Consider the following 21557-nt stretch of genomic DNA (forward strand, 5'->3'; position numbering starts at 1 on the left):
TTTTCTTTTTTGTTTTCTTTTAAAGAGAAAAAAAAAACCGAAAAATTCAAGAAGGAAACAAAGAAACCAACAACAATAAAAGCAAAGTGACAACAACAAAAACAACACAAACCAATAGCAATGTAGGATTTCAAACCAAAATGATAGGAATTTAACAATAGTTGTTATATTGCATATTGTTCTCTTCCAAAATAGTTGCTCAGGTTACCAGATACAGGCATGCAAAATTGATCAAACAAATGCAATCTCCATTTCTTGTATATTGAAGCATTTAAGTATTTCTTGTATATTTAAGCAGGTCCTTTCCCTTATTCTGTATATATTGTGTCTTTTGGATCTTATTTACTCTTTCAGTTTCTTACACTAGCAAGATATTATGGTGTTTACCGATTGGTTGTTCAGGAGGATGTTATTTAATTTTCACGTATTTCTGAATTTTTTTGTATTTTTTAAAATTTTATTTAAAAGGAAAAAAGAAAAAATGAAACAAAACAGTGTAAGGGTACAAATTAATACAGGACTACAAAAAAACAGTAAGAAATCACGAGTTAATACATTATACATTGTCATCTTAGAAATAGTTGCTCAAGTCACAGGATCAAAGCATACAAAGTGGCCATTCAAAGAGTGAGACTGGAAACAGTTGTGTTCAATGATCCAACAAAAATTCTGTAATATGGTAATCTATCCTAACACACCTAAACACACTTGCAGTTGTATCCTTTAGAGCACTTTTTTCCTCTCTTTTTTTTACAACAAAATTAACACATTTTGGGTTTTATTACTCCCATAGTTCTTATTACTTTTTTTGGAAGAAAATAAAACCAAATATGACAGAACAAAGCTGTCAGGGATAGACATACTACATGATGTAAAAACAGAGTACAAGGTTATCAACAATGGTTACCATAATGCCACTTGCTTCCTTAAAAAGAATAGCCTATATCATTAGGTATAATAAAATTGAAGACAACAGTAAAGAACAAGACCAATAAAACCTAAACATTGAAAAAATTACAGGATTTCAAAAGAAGATAATAGTCAAACGAGAATGGGAATCATAGTGAATCTTATTGCCTTCAAAGTAGTTGCCTATACCCTCAAAATTGATACTATCAGACAGAACGGAACAGATTCTAATCAGTCAAAACAAGATAGTGGAAGTAATACAGGACTTCAAATCAAGTTAACAGGAAATCAAAAAAGTTACTATCATATATCCTGCTAATATTTCTGGTTTTTTCCCCTTAATTAAAAAAATAAAAGAAAATATTTTTTAATGAATAAGGGGGGAGACTGAGATAAAAGAAGACATAGCAACATAACAATACAGGTCAAAACATGACAATTTCAGCAACCTAGTGCTTCACTACCAAATAACCCGACTTAATAGAAGTTACCATAGTATCTTTTTCCTTGAAGTATTTGAATGTAACTTCGTATACTATAGCATCAGACATATCAAGACAGTGTGAAACCATTCAAATGGATGAAAGTATTACAGGGTATTTAGAATCAGCTAACAGAAAATGAACAATGATTTCTATATTATCTCTTTGCCTATGAAAATTTTTGTTTATACTATAACATAAAACAAAATCCAGTAAAATACAACATGATAAAACTAATGGAGACAGAAGAACAACAGTTTGGTACGGCTTCAAAACAAGATGATATTAAATTAGCACTAGCTCTTATGATGTCTTGTTTTCTTCAAAATAGCTGTTCATTTCATCATAGGCAACAATATCAAGCAGCCCAGAATAAAGCCATTCAAATTAATGAGTGAAAGCTTTATAAGGCTTCAAGGCCACATAATGAGGAATCATGATTACCACATACTTTTATATTTTTTAATTCTTTCCTACACTAGGGAAACTATTTGGTATTCACACATGTGAGTTTGATTTATTTCACTTATGAGTATGGTCTCAAGCTGCGCCCATTTATTGATAAATATCTCAATGTGATCCTTCTTTATAGCTGAGTAGTACACCATTGTATAAAAATAACACAATTTTTTTTTATCCATTCCTCAGTTGATGGACACTTGGGTTGTTTCCAAGATCTGTCAATTATAAATAGTGCTGCTATAAACATATATGTGCATATATCACTGTAGTATGGTGCTTTCAGTTCTTCTGGGAATATGCCTAGAAGTGGAATAGCAGGAACAACTTCCAATACCAGCTTTTTGAGAAAACTCCAGACCGATCTCCACAATGGTTGCACCAGTCTACCATTCAGGAGAACTGTTGTGCCAACAGTTCAGGAGAATTCCTTTTCCCTCACAGTCTCTCCAGCATTTATTGCTGTTGGTTTTCTTGATCCTGGCCATTCTTTCAGGAGTGAGAAGGAATCTTAGGGTAGTTTTAATTTGCATTTCTCTAATGACTAATGATGATGTACATTTTTTCATGTATTTATTTGCCATTTATATTTCTACATCTGAGAATTGTGTATTCATCTCAGATGCCCGTTTTTGGATTGAATCTTTGAATTTTGGGGGTCTGTATTTTTTTAATTCTTTATATGTTTTAGACAAAAGTCCCTTGTCTGAGGGGGAGTTCACTAAGATCTTTTCCCAGTTTGTGGGTTTTTGTTTCACTATGCTGGAGATTTTTTTGACATGCAGAAACTTTTTAATAAGAGGTGATCCCAGTTATTGATTCTGGGAAGTATTTCCTGTGCGGTTTGAGTCCTGTTCATGAATTCTCTACCTACCCCTATGTCTTCAAGGTTTCTACCTAATTTGTCTTCCAATAGACTTAGTGTTTCTGTTTTAATATTCAGATCTTTGATCCATTTAGATTTTAATTTAGTACATGGTGATAGGCATGGTTCTACTTTCAGTGGACGGCAAATGGAGAGCCAGTTTTTCCAAACCATTTATTAAATAGACTGTCATTCTTCCAGTGAACCTGTTTGGCTCCTTTATGAAAGACAAGGTGGTTGAGTGTGTTTGTACTTGTGGTTGTATTTTCTAATCTATCCCATTGATCTTCAGCTCTGTTTTGATTCCAGTACCATGTTGATTTTATTACGATTGCTTTGTAGTATAATTTCAAGTCAGGGATTGTGATACCTTCTGCCTTGCTTTTGCTGCTTAGAACTGTACTTGCTATTCTAGGTCTCCTCTCACTCCAGATGAATTTTAGGAGTGATTTCTCTAGATTTCTGAGGTATGTTGATGGTATTTTTATTGGGATTGCATTGAATCTGTATAAGAGTTTTGGGAGAATGGCCATTTTCACAATGTTTATTTTTCCTATCCATGCACAAGGGATGTCTTTCCAATTTCTGAGATCATCTTCAATTTCTTGTTTCAGTGTATTATTATTTTCCCTGTATAGGTCTTTCAATTCTTTCATAAGAGCAATTCCTAAATATTTCATTTTTTTGGTTGCCAGTGTGAAGGGTCAGGCTTCTCTTATTTCTCTCTTTGTGATTTTGTTGTTACTGTATAGGAATGCTGTTGATTTCTGAATATTGATTTTGTATCCAGCTACATTAGTAAATTTATTTATTATATCTAAGAGTCTTTAAATGGAGTTTAGGGGGTCTTCTATGTAGAGTATCATGTCATCTGCAAACAATGATAATTTAACTTGTTTTCCTATCTTTACCCCTTTTATTTCTCTCTCTTGTCTAATTGCTCTGGCTAGTATTTCCAGTAGTCTATTAAATAGGAGTGGTGATAAAGATATTCTTGTCTTGTGACTGATTTTAAAGTAAAGGCCTTCAGTTTTTGGCCACTTAGTATGATACTGGCTGTCGGTTTGCCGTAGATGTTCTTTATTATATTGAGGTAAGGACCATCTATTCCAATTTTCTGTAAAGTTCTTATCATGAATGACTGTTGGACCTTATCGAAAGCACGTCTGCATCTATAGTAATGACCATGTGATTCTTATTTTTTGTTTTATTGATATAGTGGATTACATTTATTGATTTACATATGTGGAACCATCCCTACATGCAAGGGATGAATTGCACTTGGTCATGGTGTATAATCTTCTTGTTGATATGCTGCGTCCTATTTGCCAATATTCTATTGAGGATTTTTGCACCTTGTTCACTATGGAGATTGGTCTATAGTTCTCTTTTTAAGTTGGGTCTTTCTCAGTTTTTGGTACTAGAGTAATATTTGCTTCCAGGAATGATTTAGGAAGGATTGCTTCCCTTTCAATTTCATTGAATAGTTTGAGGATTGTTGGTGTTAGGTCTTCTTTGTATTTCTTGTAGAATTCTGCCATGAATCTGTCTGGGCCTTGGCTCTTCTTTGTAGGCAAGGACTTGATTACATTTTCAATTTCATTAATAGAGATTGGGTTATTCAGGAGTTTTACACCCTCTTGATTTAGGTTTGGTACTTCATATATTTCTAGGAATCTATTTCTTTTGTGTTATCAAACCTTTGAGAGTAGAGGTTTTTGAAATAGGTGTTGCTGATCTTCTGTATTTCTATAGAGTCTGTAGTGATTTCACTTTTTTCATTTCTTATTGCATGAATTTAAACTTTTTCTTCCGTTTTTAAAATAAGGTTGTCTAGGGGTTTATCACTTCTATTTATTCTTTCAAAAAACCAACTCTTTAATTCGTTGATTCTTTAGATTGTTTTCTTAGTCTCTATTGTGTTGATTTCTTCTCTGACTTTTATAATTTCTTCTCTTCTTTTGGCGTTGGTCTTGACTTGATTTTCTTTTTGTAAATGTTTGGGGTGTAACATCAGGTTATTTATTTGTATTTGTTCTGTTTTCCTGATGTGGGAACTCAGTGCAATAAATTTTCCTCTGAGGACGGCTTTCATTGCATCCACAGATTCCATTAAGTTGTATCTGTAGTTTTGTTTTCTTGTAGGTATTGTTTAATTTCTTCTTTAATTTTCCCTTTGACCCATTGATTAGTCAAGAGTGTGTTATTCAGTTTCCATGTGTTTTTGGGATTTTTGCAGTATCTTTTGTCATTAATTTCTAATTTCAAATCACTATGATTTGATAACATGCAAGGGATGATTTCAACTATTTTGCATTTATTTAAATATGTTCTGTGAGCTAATATATTAGAGCTAATATATTTAGAAAATTACCCATGTACTGCTGAGAAGAATGTGTATTCTGATGTTGTTGGGTGGAACACTCTGTATATGTCTATCAAGTCCGTTTGTTCACAGGTTGATTCAGTTCTGTTATTTCTTTGCTCATTTTCTGTCTGGTTGATCTGTCCCTTGGTGTCAATTGTGTGTTAACGTCTCCTGTTAAAATTGTGTTCCTGATAATTTGACTTTTCATTTCTGTTAATAGTTGCTTTATATAACTGGGTGCTCTGGAATTTGGTGCATATATATTTAAGATAGTTATCTCTTCTTCTTGAGTTTTCCCCTAACGAGTATGTAGTGACCTTCTTTGTCTTTTCCGATCATTGTTGGTTTAAGGTTCACATTGTCTGCAAACAGAATGGCTACTCCTGTCTTTTTTTTTTTTTTTTTGGATTCCTGTTGCGTGAAATATTGTTTTGCATCCTTTGACTTTCAGTCTGTGAGTATCCTTCTGGGTTAGATGAGTTTCCTGTAAACAGCATATGGTTGAATTTTGTTTCTTGATCCATTCTGCCAATCTGTTTCTTTTAATTGGTGCATTGAGATCATTTACATTAATGGTTATAACTGTTATATGTTGGTTTATTGTTGACATGTTATTTTTCTGCTGTTGGCTGTTTAATTATCTGCTTTGCTTAGTGGTTTTTTCCTTTGTGTATCTAAACTGTCTTTCAGTATTTTCTGCAGAGTTGGCTTGATGATTATGAAGTTCTTCAGCTGTTCTTTGTCACTGTAAGTATTTTATTTCACCATCGATTTTGAATGATAGTTTTGCAGGTTTCATCAGTCTAGGTTGGAAATCATTTTGCTTTAGGATCTGGAATACTCACTCCATGCTCTTCTTGACTTTATTTTTTGTGCTGAGAAGTCTGCTGTGACTCTGATAGGTTTTCCTTTATAAGTGATCTGTCTTTTCTCTCTGACAGCTTTTAATAATCTCTTCTTGCATTGGATTTCTGGGATGGTGATTATTATATGCCTGGGTGTAGTTTTATTTTGCTTATGACTATTTGGAGTTCTATTTGCTTCACTGAACCTAATCTGGTTTCTGATCACATGCTTGGGACGTTTTCAGGTATTACTTCTCTAAATATCCTCTTGACGTCCTTTTGTTGTCCCCTTCTTTTTCATTAATCCCTACCAATCTTATGTTGTTTTTCTTTGCGTCATCTTGCAGCTGTTGAATTGTTATTTCCTGATTCCTTGTTATTTTTAAAAGGTCTTTCCTTTCCTGTTCACTAGCTGCAATCCTGTCTTCCAGGTCTGAAATTCTATCTTCACTTCCTTTGAGGTGTTTTTTACAGCTTTCAGTGGAGTTTTTGATTTCCTGTATATCTCTGTGCATCTGCTTTTTGTATTCTGTTTGTTTTTTATATTGCTCGCCTAGAGAGTCTATCTTTTTGTTTAGTTCCTCCAATTTTGTTACTGTGTTTTCTTTAGATATGTTCAGCATCTCTTTCATTTCTTTTATCATTTCTTCTTTTACCTGGGAGATTATTTCGAGTTTGAATTCCTTTAAAGCTTCCTGGAGTTGCCTGTTTATTTTAGTAGCTATTATGTCCAATATTTGAGGTGTGTGGCATATATTTTCTTCCATATACATCACTCTTAGGGTTTCTTGTGATTTGGGCTGGAGGTTTGAGGTTGTAATTTGGTCTTTTGCTTTGTCCTTTTCCTGTATTTCTGTCTTTGAAGTGTTATTTGAAAGCTTCCTCAGGGTCTATTGGAAATCCACTTCTATGTTTGCAGCTCCTGGGACTCTGGCACCGAGTTCCCCCAGGCCACTGGGTTTCTGGAACTTGTGGTGCTTGTCTGCTTGCCTTGAACTCCACAGTCCCAAACAAGCTGGGCTCTGGGGACAGTGGGTACCTGCCTGCTTGCTTAGAACTCCACAGTTCTCCAAGCACAGCTGGAACAGGTTGGCGGATGTAGGCACCTCTGATCCGCCTAGCTGGTTCACTGCACCCAGAAGGCTCGAGGGATCTGAACAAGCTGGGCTGGGGGAGAGTGCATGGGGCACTTTGTCCCTGGATGCCAGGCCTCTGGAACTGGTGATGCCTGCCTGCCCACTCAGAAATCGTTTCCGGAGTTTTTGAGGCTTGCACTGTCATTTGTTTTCAATTTGATAGCACTATGATCACATAATATGCTTGGGGTAATTTCCATTGCTTTTTTTTTACTTAAACATGTTCTATGGGCTAATATATGGTGTATTTTAGAGAGCAACCCTTGTGTAGCTCAGAAGAAAATATATTCTGATGTTCTGATGTTGGGTGGAACACTCTGTAAACGTGTACTAAGTGCCTTTGTTTACAGGTTTATTTTGGTTCTGTTATTTCTTTGCTGATTTTTTGTTATGTTGACCTGCCTATTTGTGACACTGAGGTATTATGGTCCCCCATGATAACTGTTATTGCTTATGGTTTTTCATGTCTATTAATATTTGCCCTAGATAGTTGCATTCTCTCATATTTTGGTGCATATATATTTATGAATGTAATCTCTTCCTCTTGAATTTTTCCCCTAACAAGTGTGTAATGACCTTCTTTATCTCTTTTGATCATTCTTGGTTTGGAGTTCACATTTCCTGCAAACAGCATAGCTACTGCTGCATTTTTCTGTGTTCCTGTTGCATGGAATATTGTTTTCCATCCTTTGAAATGTAGTCATTTTGAGTTAAATGCATTTCTTGTGTATAACATTCTTGATCCATTCTGCCAGTCTGTTTCTTTTGCTTGGTAAATTTAGCACATTTACATTAATAGTAACAACTGTTGTGTATTGTTTTATCTTTGACATGTTATTTCATTGCTTTTGTTTCCCTGATTTTTCCCTTTGTTGAATTGTTTGCACTACTTGATTATTTCTTTCTTTTTCTGGGAGTTGTGGTCATTTTTGTCTCTGTGTATAACATCTTTCAATGTCCTTTGTAGTGTTGTGTTTGTGATCATAAATTTCTTTAGTTGTTCTAAGTCATGGAAGTATTTTATTTCTCTATTAATTCTGAAAGACAGTTCAGTCTCAGTGGAAGCTGTTTTCTTCCAGGACTTGAAATCATTCACTCTAAGCTCTTCTTGCCTTGGGAGTTTGTGTTGAGAAGTCAGTCGTGATTCTGATAGGGTTTCCCTCATATGTGATCTATTTCTTTCCTCTATTTTAATATTGTGTTCTTATACTGGATTTCTAGAATCTTGATTATTACATGTATGACTGTAGTTTTATTTTATAGCTATTTGGGTGGTTATATGCTCACCTATCTTTATGTCAAATATTTTTGCTGTTACTTCTTCAAATTTTTTAAAAATTTAATTTGTGCTGAATCCTGCTTTCTCATTAATACCCATTATTGTTTATTATATTTCCTTACATCATGTTGCAACTGCAATTATTTCCTCCTAGTTTGTTATTTTCAAGAGGTCTTTATTTTCATGGTCATTAGCTGGCATCCTGTCTTCAAGATCTGCAAGTCTATCTTTAGTTTCATTCAAGTGGTTTTGCCAGTTTTCATTGGAATTTATGATTTCCTTGATATCTGCTTGAATTTGTTTCATGCAATTGATTTGTTTCCTATATTGGTCATTCATGGTTTCCATTCTCTTCCTAGCATCATTTATTTTCTTATCTATGTGTGCTGCACATGTGCTGAGTGTTTTGTTTATAAATGTTGACATTTCTTTTTTAACCTGAGAGATTATTTCAGATCTGATATTCTCTGTGCCTTCATGGATTAGTTTCTTTACTTCAGTTGCTATCATTTCTGAAATATTAGATGTGCTTCCTATTATCTTGCTTTGAAATTTTGTATCACCATTTTTATTTTCCATACAATAAAAATTATGTGACATCTTTATATATATGAAGGAGGAAACTAGAGAAGTGCAACAATGAGACGCAGAAACCATTTTTGATTATAGTAATGGGTGATGTAGACTCCTTTTAGACACACAATTTTATTGAAATAGTGAAGTAATATACTTTGTCTTTGTCCACTGTTTGGAAAATATACATAATTTAATTCTACATTTTATTAGTATGTGTTTGCAGTACATAATGATCATATCCATTATACAGAATTTAACAATCCTAATTATCCTTATTATTTCTTTGTTCCTTCCTTTCCTTTCCCTCCAGCCCTTCTTTCCTTCCCTATTTGTAAAAGCACTATTGCCATTTTGCCCTTCAACTATTTACCATTAGTTTTGATTCACCATCATCACTCTGATCACTCTGATGTTTCTGGAAGGGTGGAAATGTTTTTTGTTTTTGTTTTGTTTTGTTTTGTTTTGTTTTTTGTACTCAGGGTCGATGCCATGAACTGGCATAGTAAAATGGATTGAAATGGCTTCAAGTCAGATAGAAGAGGATTGGTAAGGAATCCACACCAATGGGCAGTCTGGTATAGGTATGGGAGTCCAAAAAGGGGAAGGGTGTCCAGGTATAGGCAATCATTGCCTAAATTTTATGTGGTATTCCTGGATAAGGTGGCTATGGAGGGCACTGCTGAGTGAGGAGGAATGGTTGGAATTTGTCTGTAGTTAAAGAATTGATTAAAATAACAAATGTATCAAAAATAATGGAAGCCCCCTTTCTCATTTTTGGAAAAGGAAATCACAATTCAGAAATAGAGAAAATTGTAGTGAATCTTGGGATGTCTAACTGCCATGGGATGTTTCAGTGTGAATTCATATTTTTTGTAGAAAGTAGATAATAGGTACATATAAACGTGTGTGTGTGTGTGTGTGTGTGTGTGTGTGTGTAAACATTTATCCAAAATTTCCACACTGAAATATCTAGGCAAAGTGATAGTTAACAGCTTCCAGAAGAGCTAGTGTTCCAATTTTGACCTGTACATATAATATCCAATGCAGGAATCTTTACAAAAATAATTGCTTCTGGGTGCAAGATGGGCAGCCTAAGATTAACTGAGGATGCCTTGTGACAAAAAGCAAGAAACCGCACAAAAAATGTAAATGTGTTAAAAGAACGCTGAAGCTAGCATGAGTTACCTCCACTGAACTTTGCTGAGACCATTTAGAATATATTGTACATAATGATATTGATGTTTATTAACAAAATATAGAAGTGTATAAAGGAGCAAATTGATTAAAAGCTTAATAAAGATGTTGATATACTTCTAAAGTACTACTGTTAGAATAAAAATTAATTGTGAAAGGTAAAGAGTATTTATACAGTGGAGAAGTCTAGCAGACAGCCCTGTATCAAGTGATGAGTGAGAATGACCTCAGTCATGGAGCACCAATAGAACATGGTGACATTTCTGCCTCTGTCATACTCCTTCCTAGGAGGCAGCCAGAATAAAATCATGAAGAAGAAACCCTAGGTAAATTGACATTACTGATTTTATACTTCAGGTGTATCACATATTTGTATCCTTAAAATAGTTATAGTCATGAAAGACAAGATAGATTGAGAAATATGCCAGATAACAAAAAAAAAAAACTAGTGATGAGGCAGCCAAACACAATCAGTGCTTGTTCTGGGTTGTTCTAATGCAAAGGGCATTATTGGTACAAATGGGAGAATATGAGTGTGGTCTGATGAATAGATGGGAGTATTTAAATTCTGTGTTTAGATGGTTGCAATGTGATAATGTTAGAGTATATTTTTATTGATAGGAATACAAGATTTTATAAAATATCATGTTGGCAAATCACTCAGGGATAGAAAATAGTTTTTTGAGCAAATGTTCTTTGCTTTATATTTGTGATTGTTTAGGTGAAAAAAGACCCACAGATATCTTTTAATTTATGCAAACTTTCTGTCTCTCAGCACAAACATATAGGTTCTATTCACTGCCAAAAAGAGACAGTATCACTTGGCAATGGAGAATGTAGAATTTTGACCTTGAGTTCCTAGAGTTTGAATGTCATCTTAGCACTGAGACTAATCCACAACTTTAGTCCATGAATAATAGTCTATTTCCATAAATCAGCCTGCACAGTTTGGGAGTAAATTTTAGCAACTCTAAGTTCAACTGGGATTTAGAAACTACAGCCATAGGCATCATCACAAAAGTTGAATTTTGGTGGCATTCCTGGGCAGGCCTGCAGCAGCCTCCCTGCTCTTGGCAGTGCTTGGTGGACTCTGCCAATAATTAAACAGAACAGAAAGATAAGATGCAAAAGCAGAAAGATAACATGTCAACAATAAATCAATATATAACAGTTATAACCATTAAGACACAGACTGGCAGAATGGATCAAGAAACAAAATCCAACCATATGCTGTCTACAAGAAACCCATGCAACCCAAAAGGATACTCACAGACTAAAAGTCAAACAATGGAAAACAGCACTTCAAGCAACAAGAACAACAACAACAAAAAAGTGGGAGTAGCCATTCTGTTTGCAGACAATGTGAACTTTAAACCAATAATGTTCAGAAGAGATAAAGAAGGTCAGTTCATACTGGCTAAGGGAAAACTTCAAGAAGAAGAGATAACTAAAATACATACGCACCAAATTCCAGAGCATCCCATTATATAAAACAAGTATTAACAGAAATGAAAACACAAATTATCAGTAATACAATTATAACAGGAGAACTTAACACACCATTGACACCAAGGGGCAGATCAATCAAACAGAAAATGAGCAAAGAAATAACAGAACTGAATCACATCTGTGAACAAATGGACTTGATAGACATATACAGAGTGTTCCATCCAACAACATCAGAATACACATTCTTCTCAGCAGTATATGGGTCATTCTCTAAAATACACCATATATTAACTCACAGAACATAATGCAAAACAGTTGAAATTATCCCTTGATTGTTATCGGATTACAGTGCTATGAAATTAGAAATTAATGATAAGATATACTGCAAAAACCCCACAAACACATGGAACCTGAATAACACACTCTTGAGTAATCAGTGGGTCACAGGGGAAAATAATGAAGAAATTAAGCAATACCTATAAGCAAACGAAAATACAAATACAAATTAACGGAATCTGTGGGATGCAATGAAAGCAGTCCTCAGAGGAAAACTTATAACACTGAGTTGCCACATCAGGAAAACAGAACGAATACAAATAAATAACCTGATGTTACACCTCAAACATCTAGAAAAAGAAGAGCAAGTCAAGCACAAAGCCAAAAGAAGAGAGGAAATTATAAAAATCTGAGCAGAAATCAATGGAATAGAGATTTAAAAAACAATCCAAAAAAATCAATGAATCAAAGAGTTGGTTCTTTGAAGGAATAAATAGAAAGCAGCCTGACCTGACTCTAGGACGACCCACTGTTGGAGCCTAGACCAGGCGGAAGGCTGAGAGTAAGTCGAGGCTGGGAGCTCTGCCCAGCCTGCGGGAACTTTCTCCCTGACTTGGGGGACCAGACCGGCTCCCTACCAGACCAGAGACCAGGCCAGATGGGTGAGATAACAGCAGCGGCTGGGAGCTCCGCCCAGCCTGCGGGAACTTTCGCCCTGACCTGGGGACCCAGCCGGTTTCCCACTGGACCCGGGGAACAGGTCAGTTCAGAAACTGTAGCAGCTATGGCTGGGAGCTCCGCCCAGCCTGCGGGAACTTTCTCCCTGACTTGGGGGACCAGACTGGCTCCCCACCGGACCAGAGACCAGGCCGAAAGGATGAGTGTAACAGCAGTGGCTGGGAGCAACGCCCAGCAGCGGGAACTCTCTCCCTGATCTGGGGACCCAGGCCAGTGCCCCACTGGACCCGGGGACCAGTCCAGATCAGAGACTGTGGCAACAGTGGCTGGGAGCACCGCCCAGCCTGCGGGAACTTTCTCGCTGACCTGGGGACCCAGGCCAGTTCCCCACCAGACCCGGGGACCAGGCCAAATCAGAGACTGTGGCAGCAGTGGCTGGGAGCACCTCCCAGCCTGAGGAGACACTCTTCCTGGCCTGAGGAGCAGGCCATAGCTCCCTGCTGGGTCCAGTGAGTAGGGACATCAAAGGGTACCCCATCCCAGGCTGGTGGATCTCTCTCCCACACCTGGAACAACACTTTAAGCTTCCAAAAACAGCAAAAATGACAAAACGAAAGTCCAAAATGCAATCTCAAACATCGAGCCCATCCCAAGAAAGCCCAGGAGCCATGTGTACAAAAGAAAACACATGCCACATGGCAGAAATACCTGAAATAATGGTAACTGAAATAAAGAAGCAAGTATGGGAAGCTTTAAAGGAATTCAAACTAGAAATATTCTCTCAGATGAAAGAAGAATTTATAAAGAAATGAAGCAGATGCTAAACATAGCTAAAGAAGAGTCAGTTAAAAAATGAGAGGAACTAAACAAAAAGATAGAATCCCTGGATGAACACTATAAGAAACAAACAGAATACATAAAACAGATGCAAAGAGATATACAGGAAATCAAAAACTCCATTGAAAGTTGTAAAAACCGCCTCAATGAATGTGAAGATAGAATCTCAGACCTCGAAGACAAGATTGCAACAAGTGAACAGGAAAGAAAAGATCTTTTAAAAATAACAAGAAATCAGGAAATAACAATTCAACACCTACAGGACAACGCAAAGAGAAACAACATAAGGTTGATAGGGATAAATGAAAAAGAAGAGGACAACATAAAGGATGTCAAGAGGATATTTAGAGATGTAATAGCTGAAAAATTCCTAAACAGGAGATTGGAAACTGATATCAAGATCAATGAAGCATATAGATCTCCAAATAGTCACAACCAAAATAAATCTACACCCAGACATATAATAATGACCATCTCAGAAATTAAACAAAAGAATAGAATATAAAAGGCTTTCAGAGAGAAAAGACAGATCAACTGTAAAGGAAAACCTATCAGAATTACAGAAGACTTCTCAGCACAAACAATAAAGTCAAGATGAGCATGGAGTGATGTATTTCAGATCCTAAAGGAAAATGATTTTCAACCTAGGCTGATGTACCCTGCAAAACTGTCCTTCAAATTTGATGGAGAAATAAGATACTTCCATGACAAAAATCAGCTGAAAAACTTCATGATCACCAAGGCAACCCTGCAAAGAATACTGAAAGATAGCCTAGATATATTTAGGAAAAAAACACTAACAAAGCACATAGTTGAACAGAACAGATAGATAAACATGCAACAGCAGAAAGATAATATGTCAACAATAAACCATTTATAACAGTTCTTACAATTAATGTAAATGGTCTCAATACACCAATTAAAAGAAACAGACTGGCAGAATGGATCAAGAAACAAAATCCAACCATATGCTGTCTACAAGACACCCACCTAACTCAAAAGGATACTCACAGACTCAAATTCGAAGGATGGAAAACAACATTTCATGCAACAGGAACCAAAAAAAAAAAAAAAAGCGAGGGTAGCTATTCTGATTGCAGACAAAGTCAACTTCAAGCCAATAATGATTAGAAAGGATAAAGAAGGTCACTATATACTGGTTAGGGGAAAACTCTAAGAGGAAGCGATAACTATCTTAAATATATATGCACCAAACTCCAGAGCACCCAGTTATATAAAACAAGTACTAACTGAAATGAAAAACCAAATCATCAGTAACACAATTCTGGCAGGAGATCATAACACACCAATGACACCAATGGACAGATCAACCAAACAGAAGATCAACAAAGAAATAAAAGAATTGAATTGCACCTGTGAACAAATGGACTTAATAGACATATACATAGTGTTCCAACAACAGAATACACATTCTTCTCAACAGTACATGGGTAATTCTCTAAAATAGACCATATATTAATTCATAGAACATATTTAAATAAATGCAAAAGAGTTGAATTTATCCCTTGTATGCTATCAGACCATAGCGCCATGAAATTAGTAATTAACGATAAAATATACTGCAAAAATCCCACAAACACATGGAAACTGAATAACACACTCCTGAATAATCAGTGGGTCACAGAGGAAATTAAAAAAGAAATTAAGCAATACCTACAAACAAATGAAAATACAGATACAACTTACCGGAATCTATGGGATTCAATGAAAGCCGTCCTCAGAGGAAAATTTATTGCACTGAGCTCCCACATAAGGAAAACAGAACAAATACAAATAAACAACATGATGCTACATATCAAACAGCTAGAAAAAGAATAGCAAGTCAAGCCCAAGGCTAAAAGAAGGGAGGAAATTATAAAAATCAGAGCAGAAATCAACGCAATAGAGACTAAGAAAACAATCCAAAGAATCAACGAGTCAAAAAGTTGTTTCTTTGAAAGAATAAATAGAAGTGATAAGTCTCTAGCCAACCTTATTTTAAAAAGGGAAGAAAGAGCTCAAATCCATGCAATAAGAAATGAAAAGGGTGAAGTCACTACAGACTCAATAGAAATACAGAAGATCATCAATGCCTATTTTGAAAACCTCTATTCTCAAAGGTTTGATAACACAGAAGAAATAGACAGATTCTTAGAAACATATGAAGTACCAAAGTTATATCAAGAGGATGTAAAACTGCTGAATAGCCCAATCTCTATCAATGAAATTGAACATGAAATTAATTCCTTACCTACAAAGAAGAGCCCAGGCACAGACGGATTCACTGCAGAATTCTACAAGAAATACAAACAAGACTTAATACCGACACTCCTCAAACTCTTCAATGAAATTGAAAGGGAAGCAATCCTTCCCAAGTCATTCCTGGAAGAAAATATTACTCTCGTACCAAAACTTGGGAAACACCCAAACAAAAAAAAGAACTACAGACCAGTCTCCCTAATGAACACAGATGCAAAAATCCTCAATAAAATATGGGCAAATAAGATGCAGCAAATCATCAAGAAGATTATACACTATAACCAAATAGGATTCATCCCAGGCATGCAGGGATGGTTCATCATATGTAAATCAATAAATGTAATCCACCATATCAATAAAGCCAAAAGTAAGAATGACATGATCATTTCTATAGTTGCAGAAAAAGCATTTGATAAGGTCCAACATTCATTTATGATAAGAACTTTACAGAAAATTGGAATAGATAACCTTTATCTCAATATAATAAAGGCTATCTATGACAAACCAACAGGCAGTATCATACTAAATGGTCAAAAATTGAAGGCCTTACTTCAAAATCAGGCACATGACAAGAATGTCACTTATCGACTTCCGGGAGAACATGGCAGACAGATAACAGCAACTACCAGAGGCTCTCTGAAAGACTCAGCTCAGAAGCCAGGAATGGTGCGGACTAAGGAGACATAAGCAGGTGGAGATATGCTCTGCTGACTCAGGAACGAACTGGGCTGATAGAAACCAACTTGGAATGCAGTCCTGGTGCTAAAACAGGAACAGAAAAACCTCGGGGTGGAGGCTGGACCCCGCGCCATTGTAAGCCACGATTTGGGTTTCCCGCCGCGCGGCGGCTGGCTGCCTCTACAGCGGCTCGGCAAGGAGAGAGACGCGCAGAAGCTCTGAGAACGGCAATCTGCGAATGGCAGGGAGGCGTGCACTGACTTGTGGTGAGGTGAGTGAGAGAAACTGACACTCTACCACAGTTTGACTCCAGCAGAGAACTTTCTGGGCCCGAGCAGTCCTGTGGGAGCAGGGCGTGGTGGCGACTCCAGCCACACATCCCCCTCTCGGGCGGGATTGGTGAAAAGAGCCTGGCCTGCGTGACGCTGCCGGCGGACCTGGTAGGCTGTCCCAACCCAGATCCCAGAGCCTGATGGTGGCCAGGAGGGGAGACACGTAGGCTGCCTGGTCCATAACTCCCTGGTGCGCAGCAGTGAGCGGGAACACCTAACTGGCGCAATTCGATCAGGCTGTGGCTGACTGGGAGAGAAGCTGGGCCTCTTATATAAGTTGCATATATAAGGAACAGAGAAGAAGAGGCAGCGTGGGAAGAGGCAGCAACAAGAAAGGCTCCTCGGCCCCCAATTATGAGAAACAGGCAATAGCAGACACCACACCAATACACATAAAGCACCATATAGAGAGCCTCATAGACCAATTCAGGAATGAAGTTATCAATGACCTGAAGCTAGAAGTAGGCAGAATAGTTAGAGAAATGCTAAGTACCACCCAAGAAAAAACAGGTGGTGGAATGGAAGAACAGAAAAAAAGGGGAGAATTGTTTGATGGAGAAAACAGAGAAAGCATAGAATACGTGAAGCAGGTTCAAAGGGACTACCAAGATACCAAGAAGTCTATGGAAGACTGGCATAACAGCTTGAAAGAAACTAAGGACAGACTATCTGAACTGGAGGGCAGACTTGTAATATGGGAGAATGAAATGAAAAACTTAAAAATAACAAAGAAACAAACAGCAATAATACAAAGACAAGAAGATGATAAGAGGATCCATAACTTAAGGATTAAGAACATAAAAGAAGAAGTAGGGACACAAACAAGTGAACTACAAAAGCTACTCACAGAAATAATCCAGGAGAATTTTCCTAATTTAGCAAAAGGTAAAGATACTCAGATGTATGAGGCATACAGGACCCCAGCTACCTACAACCCAAACAGAGCAACACCCAGGCATATAATAATAAAAATTCCAGAAATTCAATACAAGAACAGAATATTAAAAGCTGTCAGAGACAAGAAACAGACCACTTCCAAGGGAACACCCATCAGAATTACAGCAGATTTCTCTGCACAAACCATCAAATCACGAAGAGCATGGGGGGAAATAATTCAAGCTTTGAAAGATAATAATCTCCAGCCAAGATTGAAATATCCTGCACAACTGTCCTTGGAAATTAATGGAAAAACAAGGTGCTTCCAGGATAAAGAGGAACTGGGGGAATTTGCAACCACCAATTCAACTCTACAGAGAGTATTGCAGGATATTCTAAAAAAAGAAAAATACAAAGAATCCAGAAATAATGGCAGAGAGGCCACAACGAATGGAGCAGAGAACAAAATGAAGAAGACAAACTGACAGCTACTGACAGAAAAAGAGCTCAACAGAAATGAGGCAGAGAAGATTGGATGATAGGGACAGCTATTTTGGAGAAAATGACATCTTAATAGGTAATACTGATTTAGTATCATCTTGTTTTGAAGTCTCATCTAGCTTTTGACCTTCTGTCTCCAATGGTCTAAATAGGCTGTATCTTATTGGATTTTATTATGTATGATAGTATAAGCGAAAACCTTTTAAAGACAAGGAGATTATACAGAAACCATTGTTCATTTTCTGTTAGTTGATTCTAAATACTCTGTAATGCTGTCATTCTCTTGAATGGTTTTACATTGTTTTGATATACTTAATGCTACAGTATACGAAGTTGTACTCAAGGATTTCAAAGAAAGAGACAATATGGTAACTACTTTTAGGTTAGGATTATCTGGTGGTGAAACACTATTCTGCTTAAATGGTTATGTTTTGATCTGCACTGTTTCGTTGGTATGCCCTCTTTTATCTCAATCTCCACTCCATTATTTACTTTTTTATCTTTATCCTTTTAATTAAAGGAAAAAAATAGCAGGATATATTATAGTAACCCACTTTGACTTTTCATTACCTTGATTTAAAGCCGTGTATTACTCTCACCATCTGGTTTTTAACTGATGTTCCCCTATTCTGTTTTGCTGGATAGTATCAGGTTCGAAAGTTTAGGCATCAGCTGTGAAGATAATGAGATTCATTATGACGCCCATTCTTGTTGACTTTTATCTACTTTTGAAGACCTATAATGTCTCCAATGTTTTGGTTTTGTCGGTTTTATTCTTTACTGTTTTGTTCAATTGTATTATAACTAACTATATAGGCAATTCTATTAGAGATAGCGGGAGGCATTATGGTAACCATTGTTGATCACCTTGTATTATGTTTTTACATTATCTATTATGTCCACCCTTTTGACTTGACCGATTCTGTTCTGTTATGTCACATTTGGTTTTACTCTCTTCCAAAAAAGTAATAAGAACTGTGGGAGCAATGAAACCCAAAATGTGTAATAGTCATGGTACAAAAGAGAGGAAAAAAAAGTGCTCCAAACTATATAACTGCATGTATATTTAAGTGTATAAGATAGAAAATGATATCACAGAGTTTTATTGGATCAGTGAACAGAACTGTTTGCAGTATCATTGATGGAATGTCCACTTTACAAGCTTTAATTTTGTGACTTGAACAATTATTTCTAAGATGACAATATGTAATCCATTAACTAGTGATTTCCTACTGTTCATTTTTTTTCTGTAAATCTGTATAACTTATACCCTTTCCCTGCTTTTTTTTCTTTTCTCCTTAAATAAAATTAAAAAAATAAAAAAAAACAAGAATGTCACTTATCACCACTCCTATTTAATATAGTACTGAAAATACTGGCCAGAGCAATTAGACAAGAGAGAGAAATAAAAAGGGTAAAGACAGAAAAAGAAGAAGTTAAAAATCATTATTGAAGATGACATGATACTCTACATAGAAGACCCCCTAAACTCAATTGAAAGACCTTAGATATAAAAATAAATTCAGGAATATAGCTGGATACAAAAATCAATACTCAAAAATCAATAGCATTCCTATACACTAACAACAAATTCACAGAGAGAGAAATAAGAGAAGCAATACTCTTCACAATAGCAACCAAAAATGACCAGAGCCGCGGGAGACAGGAGACCAAACTCGAGCAGGATCAGCTCTCAAACTTTATTGCGTACAGCGAACCGGACCTAACAAGGTCCGCCACCCTCAGTGTTGGTTCCTCTTCCGCCCGTTGGGGGCAGGAACAGCCTCTTATAAGGGGAAGCAGTATCCAATCACAGAGAAGCGCGTCTAACAAGCTGATAGGCTAGCGTCACGGGTAACTGGGCAGACATGACAATTTGGCGGGCTTGTTCAGGCCGGGAAGAACCCGGAAGCAGGAAATGGGCGCCATCATAGGCGGCTTCCCACACAAAAAAATGAAATGTTTAGAAATTACTCTCACAAAATAAGTGAAAGAACTACACAAGGAAAATTATAATACAGTGAAAAAAGAAATTGAAGATAATCTCAGAAAATGGAAAGACATCCCTTGCTCATGGATAGGAAGAATAAATATTGTGAAAATGGCCATTCTCCCAAAACTCTCATACACATTTAATACAATCCCAATAAAAATACTATCAACATACCTCATGGATCTCAAGAAATCACTCCTAAAGTTCATCTGGAGTGAGAAGAGACCTAGAATAGCAAAGACAGTTCTAAGCAGCAAAGGCAAGGCAGGAGTCATCCCAGTCCCTGACTCAAAGATATGCTACAAAGCAACCATAGTAAAATCAACATGGTAATGGAATCAAAACAGGGCCAAAAATCAATGGAATAGATTAGAAGATACAACCACAACTAGAAACACACTGAACCACCTTACCTTTCATAAAGGGCCCAAATAGGTTCACTGGAAGAATGACAATCTCTTTAACAATTGGTGTTGGAAAACCTGGCTCTCCATATGCTGAAAACTAAAACTAGACCTGTGCCTATCACCAGGTACTAAATTAAAATCTAAATGGATCAAAGATTTTAACATTAAAACAGAAACACTAAATCTATTGGAAGACAAATTGAGTCAAACTTTGAATACATAGGGGTAGGTAGACAATTCATGAACAGGACTCACACTGCATGCAAAATACTTCACAGAATCAATAACTGGGATCACTTCTTATTAAAAAGTTTCTGCATGTCAAAAGAAATCTCCAGCATAGTGAAAAGAAAACCCACAAATTGGGAAATAATCTTAGTGAACTGCCCCTCAGACAAAGGATTTCTGTGTAAAACATATAAAGAATTTAAAAAATCAGACTCTAAAATTCAAAGATCCAATCCAAAGATGGACATCTGAGATGAATACATACTTATCAGATGAAGAAATACAAATGGCAAGTACATACATGAAAAATTGTTCATCATCATTACTCATTAGAGAAATGAAAATTAAAACCACACTGAGATTCCACCTCACTCCTGCAAGAATGGCCAGGATCCAGAAAACCATCAACAACAAATGCTGGAGAGGCTGTGGGAAAAAAGGAACTCTTCTGCACTGTTGGTGGGAGTGTAGACTGGTGCAACCATTGTGGGGGTCGGTCTGGAGATTTCTCAAAAAGCTGGGATTGGAAGTCCCACTTGTTACAGCTATTCCATTTCTAGGCATATTCCCAGAAGAACGGAAAGCATCGTACCACAGTAATATATGTGCACCCATGTTTATAGCAGCACAATTTGTAACTGCCAGATCTTGGAAACAACCTAAGTGTCCATCAACTGAGAAATGGATAAAAAAGTTGTGATATTTTTATACAATGAAGTACTACTCAGCTATAAAGAAGGACCATATTGAGGTATTTATAAATAAATGGGCACAGCTTGAGACCATACTCATAAGTGAAACAAATCAAACTCACATGTATGAATACCGAATAGTTTTCCTTGTGTAAGAAATGATACAAATACATAAAAGTATGTGGTAATCATGATTCCCCATTATGTGGCATTGAAGCCTTGTAAAGTTTTCACTCGT

Source organism: Cavia porcellus, unplaced genomic scaffold (genome assembly GCF_034190915.1).
Source record: "Cavia porcellus strain 051 isolate PalLab524CR breed Dunkin Hartley unplaced genomic scaffold, mCavPor4.1 scaffold_23, whole genome shotgun sequence".
In the NCBI taxonomy this organism is placed as follows: domain Eukaryota; kingdom Metazoa; phylum Chordata; class Mammalia; order Rodentia; family Caviidae; genus Cavia; species Cavia porcellus.